We start from the raw sequence: 13,545 nt of genomic DNA on the forward strand, positions 1-13,545 counted from the left end.
GAAAAATGCATTAATAAAAATATATGTATCTAATTTCAAATCATATTAGAAAATATTAAGGAGTGGAAAAATAAAAGCATATTAGAATCCTTGCTTTCAATTGGGGGAGTCCAAAGTTATAATACTGTTCTTGGATTTAACTATATAAGCTCTCTTTCCACAACCCCAACTACTAATTTAAGATCTCTTATCTCCTGGAAAAGTCTACTCTAATAATTTCTAGGATGCTTAGAACTATGTCATATGTGCTAACAAATATTTCTTTTCAGTTGCTCCATGCCTGTTCAACAGTCCCTGCTGCTTCAGCTCTGCTCATTACGCTTTATCATTAGCACAGCCCTTCCAGGGCACCACACCGCGGTCCCTTTTGGTAGTACCCACCGTGATGTGCAAGGTGATTATTACCAGAGTTTGCTGCACATCATGCATTGAACACTGACTCAGCTCTTTGAATTCTTCTGGCCTTTGAATTCCAAAACTGTGCTATGCTTCATGTCAAAGCAGGAAAAATTCCCTCTCGCCATTATGTGCCATATTCGGACATTTGAGAACCAGAAAGTTGCTATGAAAACAGTAACTATTACTCTAATGTACAGCCCCTTAAAGATTTCAGAACTGAGACTTGAGGAGTCTAGGACCAGACTGAGCCTGATCTATGCTAGTTCTCCCCTTTCCACACTGATAATTCTTTGTGCTCTTTCTGTACACAGAACTCCTCAAGCAAACCATCTAAAAGTAGTCTCTCCTGAAAGGAAAACCAGAAACGGCTACACATCCGTAGTAGTCACAGCTTGGCCAAAAAGCTAGGACTCCCATCTCCCTCATAATAAACAGAGAGAAAGAGTTCAACAGTGGTTTGTAAAAATGTAAAGATGACCACAACCTAGAACCAAGAACAGGGTATATACTGTTCAAATCACTGGGGAAAAGGAATGTAAAGAAAGCTTAGTCTATACACAAAAGACATAAGGAAATAGCAAGGAAATGTAAAAAAAGTCAGCAAAGCAGAAAAAGTATAGAAACCAGAAAGTAGTAAAACCTAATAATAATTACGATAATGTGATTGTATTTAAGGTCAGTATTAAAAGATAAAGAGTTTTACAAAAAGATTTGTTAAAGTAAGGAAAGATTTATCAGATAAATATAACCAGCAAAAACAATGAAAAAAGGGATGGTAAAAGTTAAAAAAAATAGACACTGTATCAAGCAATAATTAACACTGTACAAAACAGATAAGTTCCTATACTCATGAATTTATGTACAGTAGGATAAGTAAATTAACATTTAACAAACCATTTATTTAAATAAATAAAAGAGTGAGAAGAGATGTGCAGGAAAACCCAGCAGAGTAAGGAAAGCAGGAAAAGCTGCAGGGGTTAGGAGTTGCTATTTGACCTAGGATGGTCAGGGAATGCCTCACTGGTGAGGTGGTATTTGAGCATGGAAGGAAGCGAGGATGATCCCATGTGGACAGGTGGGGTAAGAAGGTCTGGGCAGATGAAGCAGAAAGTGCAAAGGTCCGAGGTTGGGCTTGGAGTGTTCAAGGAACAGTAAAGGAGGCCATTGTGACTGAAATGGAGTAAACCAGGACGAGAGCACTAGGAGTTCACGGCAGAGCATTAGCGGGGATCAGAAGATGTAGGGCCTTTGAGGCAACTGCACTTTGACTTTTATTGCAAGTGATCTGGGGAGCCATTGGAACATTCTGAGGATAGGAGTGACATGATCTGGCTTTTTAAAAAAAATGCCTTTTTTTGCTTTGTTGAAAATAGAATGAAGAGTTGAGGGGACCAAGAATGGAAAGAGGTATATAAATTAGAGATTTACTTTGATAGTTCAGGTGAGAGACAAGAGCGGTTGGGGTAAGGATGGTAGTGGTGCACAGAGTGTGAAATGGTCCAATTCTGGACATATGTTCAAGAAAGAGTTGACAGAATTTCCAGATTGGTTAGATGCCTTTTGTAGCTCTTGATTTGCTTGTCTGTCCTCCTTATAAGACTTTAAGTTCCATTATGACAGAATAAATGTATTATTCAGCTTAGAACCTTTGCACTAACATAGTATTTGCCTTATAACAAGCAACCAATATTCTTAAACTTAATTTAATTTCTATATACAGATATTTTAAAATGAGCACTGTGGGATGGTAATAGAAGCAGAACAATGTAAAATGCACTCAACGTCACTCAGGAATTATCAGCCCCTTACTCGACGTAAATTCACAAGCAGAATAAGAATCTAAAGTAGAACTAAAAGAAAGGCTAAGATTCGTATGCTAGACAAAATGGCCATATGTTTCATTCATTGTGATAATTTTTCATGCAAAATTCCATGCATATTTTATTCTTTAAAATGAACTGCTATTAGATTCTTACATCATAATTTCAAAATATAACTTTTAGAGAAAAGGCACAATACATTTTGTACTATATAATCCAAGTTGTAAAATAATCAGCATAGATTGTTATGTATGGTTGGAACATTTTCAAATCAAAACTTCAAAGGACTTTTAAAATGTGGTCAATTCAGATGCTACCAGTACAATACTAATAAACATGACAGCTCAATTATAAAATTGTTAACTCTCAATGCACTCAGTGATCCACTAATTCAAAATTTTTATAGTCGGTTTTGATGAGACTAAAACTAGCAGAATGCTTCTATTCTGCTACCACACAGCAAATAGCCATTGAAAAGGATGTGCTCATCATTATGTAATCCAATAGATAGTACATATCTTAAGGCATTCTAAATGCAAAATAAATATATCAGCTTTAAATCCCCTGCCGTCATGCAGCTGAAAAAACTGATTGCAACTGATTGCACTGTAAACTATATATTTTTCTAGCTTTACACATTCTTTTCTATTCTCTTTGAAACACAACTTGAGCATTTTTAGGAAATAACACTAAAAAGTAAAATAACTTGGATGCACACTAAAAAACCAAGTGTAATGTATTACCCCACTATAAACATATTTTTGGTACTTCCTTGCATTCAAATTAGGCAGAACTCTCAATATTCTTCATATAGAACTTAAAGGGCCTCCAATTAACTTCCATGAAAGTTGAATCTTCAAAATTACATTAAACGCAATGACATGTATAATTTGCATTAAAGACATTTCATCAGAGGAGATCAGTTAATTTCTTGAACACTAACAAATCAGACTTTACAATACTCTTGAAATTCAGGAAGAATATGTGGCTCTCCTGTGACCACTCCTTTAAAATTGATTACCACTATGTTAGAAACCACTATAGCTTGGAATTGTTTAGGAGGAATTATGAAATAAGCTTTATATAGTGATGTATTGTGTTAGTATATTGGGAAAAGGCTAGAAAAATTAAACAAATCACATCTTCTAGTGACTACTTAATACTAACTAGAACTTTCCTCTGGGTTCAGCACACTTATGAATGTAACCAATATATCTATCTACTTGTTATTTAATGCTTTTTAGAAGAGTCTGTCTTATGCCATTCTCTGTTCCTACAATGCCTGACACATGGTAAACATTTAATAAATGTTTAAATAGATGGTTACCTTACAAGTGAAAGAATAAACAGATAAATGAATGAGTTAACAGACCAATTGATTAATCAAGTCATTGTTAATTGGACGTCACTGTTATAACCTTGCACTGAATTGTTTTTCTAGCCATATGACTGTCTTTTCCTGAGTTACCTACATTTGCTTATCTAGCCCACTTAGAACTCATCGTCTATATTTGAGGAACAGGGAATCGAGATTGAGTGTGACCAAGAAACAGTACAAAATTATATGGCCTTTTATTAGAGAGTCAAGGTGAGACAATGTTTAGTAGGAATCTTGAATATCCCAAATATTCAAAAACCTGCTGCACTGGCTGCACCCACCTCCTCCTCCCTAGTTTTAGCTGCACCCACCTCCTCTTCCCCATTCTTAGCATGGGTTTCTTTACATGGTAACAGCAGTGTTCCAGAGGGCAAGTCTCAATGAACAAGCACTTATCAAACCTCTGCTTGTGTCATGTTTCCTGATTCTCCTTTGGCCAAATTTAGTCACTTGTCCGAGCCTTGAATTGGAGTAAGAACAGACTACGCAGGGATATGGATACCCAAGAGGCATGATTCACTGGGGTGGGGTGGGCTTAACATAACAACATGCCAAAAAGTAACACAATTGATTATATATTCTGAAACAGTCATCCCAGACACAAAGTAGAGAACTGATTAATGTGAGGAAGATGAAATTTGGGAGGGCCTGTTGAGAGCCTATTTCAGTCACTAAGGGAGAGATATTAGTAGCTCAAACCAAGAGGGTGGCAAAGTGATAGAGAATAGCAAGTAAATTTGAAAGCTACTTATGTGTTAAAAATCAAAGGACTTGGTATGACTGGATATGGGAATGAGAGAGAAGAAATTATGCAGGATGACTCTAAAACTTTTGGTATGTGCGGCAGTACCATTTCTGAGAAAAGAAACATTGGATAAGAACAATGCTGTGATCACAAGTTTGGTGGTAAATATTTTGAGTTCGAGACTCCTTTTAGTTATCCAAGTGAGAAGGCCAAATACGTAGTTGGATATTTAGGCCTTGAGCACGGAGGAGAAGTCTGTGCCAAAGATAAAAATTTGAGATCATAACTAAAGTCATAATTAAAGTCATGGTTTTGAAAAAAAACATTGCATGGGATAATCAAGGTAGAAATTCAGATTAATGAGCACAGAATAGGGAACGGGAGAAGAAATAAAGATGGCTTGGTGTCTCCAACTTTTATTAGAAGCTTGCCTGTGATGGGGAGAGACCTACTGGGATAACTGGAAGGAAAAGTGGAATCAATGAACTTATTTTTCTGTTTGTTAATTCTCTAAAGACAGGAAAAATGTAACATTTAAAAAATTCTCACAGGTAGAAACTTAAAGAAAGATTTTGAAGCCATGAGCCTTCCTTGACTCATCTACCTGTCTTATTGTTGAATCTAGTAAATTAATCTTAGTCACCTGGCATCAATTGATAGGAATACATTCAAGAGGTATTTGGACATTATTAGGAAACAGTTCTCTAATTTATCTAATTCCCTCAACCTTGAATCCCTGTTCTCCATGTTTCTATGTGCCCAAATCCTGTCCATCCTTCAAGGTCAGATTCAAACACACCTTCTCTATTAATTCTTCCCCCATGCCCACTCCTCCAGCAATTAGATGTTAATATTTCCCTACTTTATCTGTATCACTTATGTTCTTCTTTCTTTTGAATGTTCTTTCTTTACCTATCCTACTATCTTCTTGAGAGTAGTGATTGTTTTGTATTCCTTTTTCTATTCCCTCAGTGCAAGGTACGTAATAGGTAATCAAGAAAGATTTAGTGAATAGATGTGCTGGCAGAATTTCAGGCAGCAGTCGGAGTTCTTTAAAGCCATTATTTCTGGACAAAGGTGTGCATATGTGTATGTGGGGTGAGGGGAGGTTTTTCTTCAATGCACACCACAGTGTTTGTTACCTATTTGACAGACTCATTAGACCCCTTTTTGCTGCATATGTACTAAGAGAATTTCTAACTGAGGGTTGTCTCGGGTTGATACGTACAAGAGCCAATGAGTTTTACCCATGGTTATTATCCTCTCTTTTAGATAAAAAGTTTTTATTAGGGTATCCGCACTTAGTTGCATCCCAAATGGTTTATAATGATGATAATTAGCATTTAAATAGAACCTTACCTGTTCAGGGGCCTTACAGCCATGCTTATTATTTAATGGAACAGTCACGCTGTTATCCTTCATTGAGAAATCTTCAAATATAAAAACCTACGGTATATAGATATCATAAAAGCCTAGGAGCTGATAGAGTTAGTGATGCTATGCATTTTGCCAGAAACTTCAATTTTATGGTATAAAATTGAATGCGGAAGACCATTAGTACTTTTCCAGCCCTGAAACTTAGCATGCAATGTATGCTCTAAGGTACAACTACATAAAGACAAAAAAATTCCTTCCACAATAACCCACCATTTGTCAAGGAGAGAAACCTTTTTTTTTTCAACAATCTCTTAATCGCCACAGGACATGAGTGAGCACTGAAAGAAATCAGTCTGTTTGAAACTCTTGGTGAGATCATTCAAAGCCAGTCTTAGGCTGTGATCACTCATAAGACACTACTGATTTTGAGAGCACCCTAAGAGTATAGTTAGGCCTTCAAAGAATAAATCTCAATTCAAGATCCCTATTGGCTTTTGACAGTTATCTCATCATCTTGGCTATTATACTATTTTATCTTGGAAGGAATACTAGGCTTTTTTTCCCCATTCTCCTCTTAGATGTCAAGTTTATATCTGGTCTTTCATGGCTTAATTTTACATGGTGAGCTCGTAAGAGAAATACAGGACAAGGTCTGAAACCATGTTTATGAAAGAGCTGTAGTATAACTTGAGGTCAACGGTGAAATGCAGGTAAAAATAGAAATTTCTTATTCCGCTAGAAATTAATATACTTTTCTATTTCTTAAGAGACACAACATTTATTTTCTCATGAAATTTGGGAAATTCAAATATTGAGGGAGACTGGAGTAGTGGAAGGAACACTAGGATTAACAGTCAGAGTCAGGCAGAGTTCTACTCTCCGTTTACCATTAACTCTGTGTGATTTTGGGGGAATTAATGTAACCTCTCTAGGAAGTATTAAGTCATACATTATTAAAATAAAGAATTGGACGTTAATAGTTACTTTAATTGTATATTTTGAGGTGAGAGTCTATAGATGGAAATACATAATTAAAAAGTAGAAATCACCTTTATTGGTATGATTAGGAGCCTGTGTCCTCTAATATTGTATCAGAATTAATACATCATACAGAATCCCATTACTATATTCATCAGTCAAGAATTATTTTAAAACAAAATCGTTCTTTCATTTATGCTTTAAATTAGTTCTACTAAGACAACGTTTTGCCTAGGCATCTTTAGCAGAAGTCAGGTGTTGAGGTATTTCCATAGAACCTGTGTTTCTTAGAGTATCTAGGAATAAATACTTAATAAGTTGGAATGCTGTTACAACTTTACTCACTGGCTTTCACAATAAAGTCACTATACTATCCAAGTGCTAATAATAAAAAAATAACTAAAAATTATTTTCAAAATCTCTACATAAAATTTTGAGATATACACAAATGCAATCAGAAATACGGAATAGTTTATATATTGCAGAACACATAGTTCAAAGTGTTATGCATGGAACCTCAAGCAAAATCAAAGCAATAAAGAACCCTTCATCATATTTTAAAATAATGACCAGAAAACCATAATTCAAAAAGAGTCATGTACCACAATGCTCATTGCAGCTCTATTTACAATAGCCAGGACATGGAAGCAACCTAAGTGTCCATCAACAGATGAATGGATAAAGAAGATGTGGCATATATATACAATGGAATATTACTCAGCCATAAAAAGAAAAGAAATTGAGTTATTTGTAGTGAGGTGGATGGAGTTAGAGTCTGTCATACAGAGTGAAGTAAGTCAGAAAGAGAAGAACAAATACAGTATGCTAACACATATATATGGAATCTAAGGAAAAAAAAAAAAAAGGTCATGAAGAACCTAGTGGTAAGACGGGAATAAAGACACAGACCTACTAGAGAATGGACTTGAGGATATGGGGAGGGGGAAGGGTAAGCTGTGACAAAGTGAGAGAGTGGCATGGACATATATACACTACCAAACGTAAAATAGATAGCTAGTGGGAAGCAACTGCATAGCACAGGGAGATCAGCTCTGTGCTTTGTGACCACCTAGAGGGGTGGGATAGGGAGTGTGGGAAGGAGGGAGATGCAAGAGGGAAGAGATATGGGAATATCTCAGTATATGTATATGAATCAGTATATGTATAACTGATTCACTTTGTTATAAAGCAGAAACTAACACACCATTGTAAAGCAATTATAGTCCAATAAAGATGTTAAAAAAAAAAACTGACAACACAAATTAGAGCAAAAAGCACTGCACTTTGAGTAAGGAGATTTGGGTGACTTCTTGTCATAATGGTGAGGAGCTTGGGCTTTATCCTTAATCAGACTTGAGTTTGAACACTGGCCCCTGGAATTCCTAATTATGTGACCTTGGGCAAGCAACATAACCTCTCTTAGCCTCAATTTCCTCATGTGCAAATTGGTGATAAATGTGTCTTTCCTGACTATTTTACAGGTTGTTGAGAAGACCAAATGAGTAATGGATGGAAAAGTACTTATAAATTGCAAAGTGCTGTGCCAATGTAATTTTATTTGATGGAGCAGTAGCTAAATCTGGTACTAAGAAGAGCCTTTGTTCTTCTGGCTATGTGGAGGCATTAACTCAGTGTCAACTTTCTCCAAGTCTTCTACATTTACATATAATGAAGAGAAAGATTTTTCTAATTAAGGGATATGTGTGATGAGTTGAAATAGGTTTTCTATAAAAAAGTACAATACCACAAAGTATACAGATTTGGGTTATAAAATTGTCAAGTTGAATGTCAAACTGTAACCTTAGCCTGAAGGACTTAAAAAATATAACACTATGCTACATTTGGATTTGAAGCAGGGACTTTTGATTTGTTTATCAAGACACACTAAATAAAGAAGGATTTAACATTCTAGGCCTATGACTTGTGACTAACGTGAGCTAACTTGATTAATAAGGAACACAAAATTAGGGGTCTATCTTTTCTGAATTTGATTTGTGGGAGGATAAAATGTGTCAGGTAGATGTATATTGCCTAGAAAGGATGAATGACTGGGAAAATAAGAATGCAAACCTGACGAAAGCAAGAAAGAGAGAACTGAGGAAAGGAGACATACTTGTTACATATCTGCTACACACCTGGCAGTATGAAAGGTATCTTAGAAACATATCCTTATTCAGTCTTCATTGGAACAGGAATACTGTGCAGATGGCAATATTAATTCCAGTTTTTATGGAAGAAGAAAGTGAGAGTGAATAAAATGGAATACTTGATCTTATCCATGAGCTACTAAGTGGAAGAGGTAAATGAGTTTCGGTGATTGCTAAGGTCCTTTCTAAAGCCAATACTCCACAAGAAAGGCTAGCCATACTGAAAAATTGTCATCAGCATTGCATTCAGAATCTCACCCACATACCTATAGAACTTTGTGGTAGGAAGCAAGGTTGACTGTTTGTTATTAATTATAAGGCTCTCATATGTAGCCATCATATGTGTGGTGAGGTTGAGAGAAAAATATCTTGTTCTTCAAGTGGTAGAGGAGGGGTTTCTAGGAATGCGGGGATTTCTTGGAGAAGGATGCTTATTATATTGGCCATGGGGGTGGTAGTAGTGGTACAAGCAGTGACTGAGGCAGAGAGTAAAGTAGTTCACATTCATGAGTGAGGTCTATGATGATGAGTGACATCATGGAACTGAGAGAGAAAAACTTGGTGATAACCATGAGCACACCCAGCAGGGCCTGCTCAAGGAGTAGGTGGCTGCTCTAATGCCAGAGTTCCACCTTTATCCTGTTTAGGCATCATAAGTGGTGTCTCCTTACATTAGCTTCTAGCAGATCTAGAGAAGCCAAAAGCCCCAACTTCTCTCTCTGGGACCTAAGAAGAGGTTCTATTTTGTACCATCCTGTACAATTCATAATACAGAAAGGTGATGAAGGTTAGAGACCAGAGAGTTGTCAGGTATCAGAAGACATCATCTCTACTTGGATTGTAACATTCTCTGTACTTAGAGAGCAGTGCTTTTTATGTTGGGCATAGTACTTTTCATCTCCATGGCATCTTAAGTATTTCTCTCAGTCTCTGACACCACAGGATTTAGGCTTACAAAAAATAAATTTCTTCTTCTTTTCTGGAGATTTAAAAAAAGGAACCAGAAAAAGGCCAGCAAAGACAGGAGAAATATTCTGATAATTGTTTGCCTTGCCGAATTCTTCCAAATCACCACGGAATGTGGCTTGTGCTTCCATCTTTTCTGTAACACTAAAAGAAAGTAACACATGACGATCCAAGTATTTCAAAATGAAGAAACTGTATGAGTCTGGAGGAGAAGACATAAGGATCCAGCTAAACTCTACTCCAATAATATATTTTTAGAAAAACAAAATAACAATAAAATCTGTGATTATATCAAGTGCAAAAATGCAAATCTTTAATCATAAGACCTAAAAAAATGTTTCCCTCAACAAAATTTTAGTAAAAGTTAATACTAATTTAATTCCCTATTGATACCTGCCATCACATTTCCTTTTCACATTAGGTATCAGAATTACATTTCTGTGTATTTGATATGGCAGAAATCCCTGCTGGAAGGCAAAGCAGCATAATAACTGCAATAAAGAATATTATACAATTACATCTTCCAAGGAGTTCTGAGTTAATAGCATGTTTAGAAGCCCCTGGTAGACTTGCTAGTATATATTAACTACATCATCAATAGTTGAATTATTTGTCATGCAATATGGACTTTTAGTGGGGAAGGGATGGCAAAAATGTGAGCAAATAATCTTCATTGATCCTCTCATTAACTTTGGCTTTCATCGAATATCATGCCTTCAAATATACATGCTAATCTTGTGTGTTCATTAGCTTAAAAAGAGCTCAAATCAACAACTGATTTATCGTAGACAGCTTTGACACAAAGGCATTTTCACTGATACTAAAGACACTAACTTTGACAAATGGAGTGATGAAAGAGGAGGAGAAAGAAAGAAGTAAAGAGGTAATCTTAAAGCAGTTAGCCTGATGTGGCCTATTTATGGAGGATCTTTGTGTCAACAGAGGAGAAGCAGAGAAATTCTGCAATGACAATGGTAAATGGCATAGGCCATTCACACTGGACTATGGTTTCTGTTTATCTCAGTAAATGGAAAGGCCTAATATGAGTTGTGGCAGGCAGGATGGGCTGCCCAAGATGTCGACACTCTCATCCCCTTGATTGTGAATATGTTAACTATATGTGATAGAAAGGACTTTGCAGATGCAATTAAAGTTACAGACCTTAAAATAGGGATATTATCCTGGACTGACTGGAAGTGCTCAATTTAGTCACCACAGCCCTTAAAAGCCCAGAACTTTCTCAGCCTGGAGTCAGAAGAGATGTGGCAAAAGTCAGAGAGATCCCAAGCATGAGAAGGATTCAGTGTGCCTTGCTGGCTCTGAGACGTGGTGGCCAAAATGCGGGGACTGGAGAGAGGTCTCTAGGGGCTATGGGAAGCTCCCAACTGATAGCCAGCAAGTAAACAGTGACTTTAGTCCTACAACCACAAGGACTGAGTCTGCCAATAACCTGAATGACTTTGGAAGTGGATTCTTCCCAGAGTCTCCCAGTAAGAGCCTGACTGACCAGCACCCTGTTTTGTTTTTTTCTTTTTCTTTTGGTCAAAAAAAACACAAAAAAACAAAAAACCCAGCCAAGCCAACCCAGATTTTTACCCATAGAACTGTGAGGTAGTAAGTTTATATTGTTTTAAGTTGCTAAATTTGTGGTAATTTTTTACAGCAGCAACAAATTGGCAGAAACTAATTAATGAATATAACTAAATGTGAAGATGTTCATATAAGAAAAAGGTCAACATTCAGATGTAAAATATTCAAATTAGCACTCAATTGTCTTTTTGAAAATCATGAGGGACTAATACTACCTTAGTTGGTTTATTCTATCATTACTCAGATGTTTACAGGGAACCCAACAGTTGATCATAAGAAGTCATGTTTCTTTCTTTCCATTTCTAAAAAAATTTCTTTTTAACCTTCATTCTTTTGTCTAACTAGCCTCTTCAATTTTTCCTTCTGGTGTGCCAATTGGTTCTGCCATAAGATAGTGAAACAATCCTTGCTATTTTTATTTTTTATGTCATGAATTTGTATAAGGGCTATTTCATTAATAGTTTTTAAAAATTTAGTTCACTGAATATCAGTTTTTACTATTTTGGTTTATTTTCTCATTATCATTTACTTAGAGCTTTGCTTATTTTCCTAAGAGCAGTATTTTTCACCACTTTCTAATTCTAAATATGTAATGAGGATCAGATCATCTACCTGCTTAAAATCCTTCAATGACTCCCCACAGATCCATACTCATTGCTTGGCCTAAACAACCTTGTATATTTTGGCCCCTGCTTAATTCTTCAGCCTCATGTTCTTTTTAGACTCACATCTATTATCTTTTGATCAACCACACTGAGATTCATAAGTGTTTCACAGTTATTTGTATGTGCGCCACCCTCTCTGGGTGCCTTGACTTTGTCAACTGGATAACTCAAACTGGTACCTCAGGGCTCAACTGAGGCACCTTCTCTTTCTAGAAGCCTTTTCTGCTCCTGTGTAGTCAGGGTCAGATCTTTCATCTATGTGTTTTTGTAGAACCCAAGCTTAACATTATCATAAAACTTATTGTACTGTACTGACATCAGCTTATTCAATGATCACTCCTTCTTAAAGTATAACCTTCTTAATAATAAAGCATGTATTTTTCTCATTTGTATAGACAACGACTGTCACATACTAGGCATTAAATAATATGTGATGAATGATGGAATGAATAAATAATGTGAATGAATCAATGAATCAATCAAATCAGTTAACAGAGCTCTGGTTGCTTTCAGGGCTAAAAAAAACCCCAGAAATACAAAAAAACAGAATCAGAAACAGGAGTTTAGTTAGCAGGAATATAGTGGGCTATAAATACAGATAAGAGTTAGAGCCCAAACATAAGTGATTCATATAGGGGTTGAGCTGTAGGGAACCGGGGGATCAGCATAGGCCAGTGGTTCTCAAAATGTGGTTCCTAAACTAGCAGCATCAGTCTCACCTGGGAACTTGTTAGAAATGCAGAGTTTTGGCCCTAACCCAGACTTACTGTACTGGAAGTTCTGAGAATGGAGTCCAGAAAGCAGTGCTTTAATAAGCCTTCCAGATGGTAGTCTGAGAACCACTGGCATAGGCCAAGATAATAAGATGAGGCACTTGGAGCTTAGCAAGCAGTGTCAAATATCTAAGGGATCAAGTTGCTGGGAAGAAAAAGCAAAGTTAAGAGACACTAGATATAAAAAGTTAAGCTATCAATCCTGATGGAATTGAACAGATATAGAGAGATAGAGAAATAATTACAGGGGAAAAAAAAGTAAATAAGATTGCAATATTGAGCCAATATTTCCTAAGGTGGTAAGTCTCAATAGGTTAGGGGCAATGGGAAGTATGGATTCTGATACATCCTTTGGGGTGATAAAATAGGGGTAAGAATTCATATTTAATAAAGTCTTTCTAGGTGACTCAGATATGTATTACCTCTTGTTCCTAGGTGAGAGGCATTAGCTTATTAGAATCCTTATCCAAACATCCTGACTTGGAGCCAGAACTAAGGTGTTAGCATGGGTAGGAAGTAGTTAATCTGGTTCAAATAGTAGGATATTGGGGTGGGAACCAGCTTCTTAACTGACATACTTTCCTAAGTAGATAACGCATAAAGAAGATGGAACAAATTTCAACTCCTTACTCAAATAAAGGTAATGAGAATCGGATGTGGGTAAAATGAAGCACAAGAAGTAGCACTTTAAAAACAAATAGCTTATT

The 13,545-nt window shown here is 36.3% G+C and overlaps 1 protein-coding gene across 1 annotated transcript in view; it reads right to left on the minus strand.

Annotated features, from left to right (window-relative positions):
- The window catches only part of TNNI3K (TNNI3 interacting kinase), a 286,650-nt gene that overhangs the window by 138,167 nt on the left and 134,938 nt on the right, over positions 1-13,545 (minus strand). The gene's annotated exons all lie outside the window — the stretch shown is intronic.

This window comes from Eubalaena glacialis, chromosome 3 (assembly GCF_028564815.1).
Source record: "Eubalaena glacialis isolate mEubGla1 chromosome 3, mEubGla1.1.hap2.+ XY, whole genome shotgun sequence".
In the NCBI taxonomy this organism is placed as follows: domain Eukaryota; kingdom Metazoa; phylum Chordata; class Mammalia; order Artiodactyla; family Balaenidae; genus Eubalaena; species Eubalaena glacialis.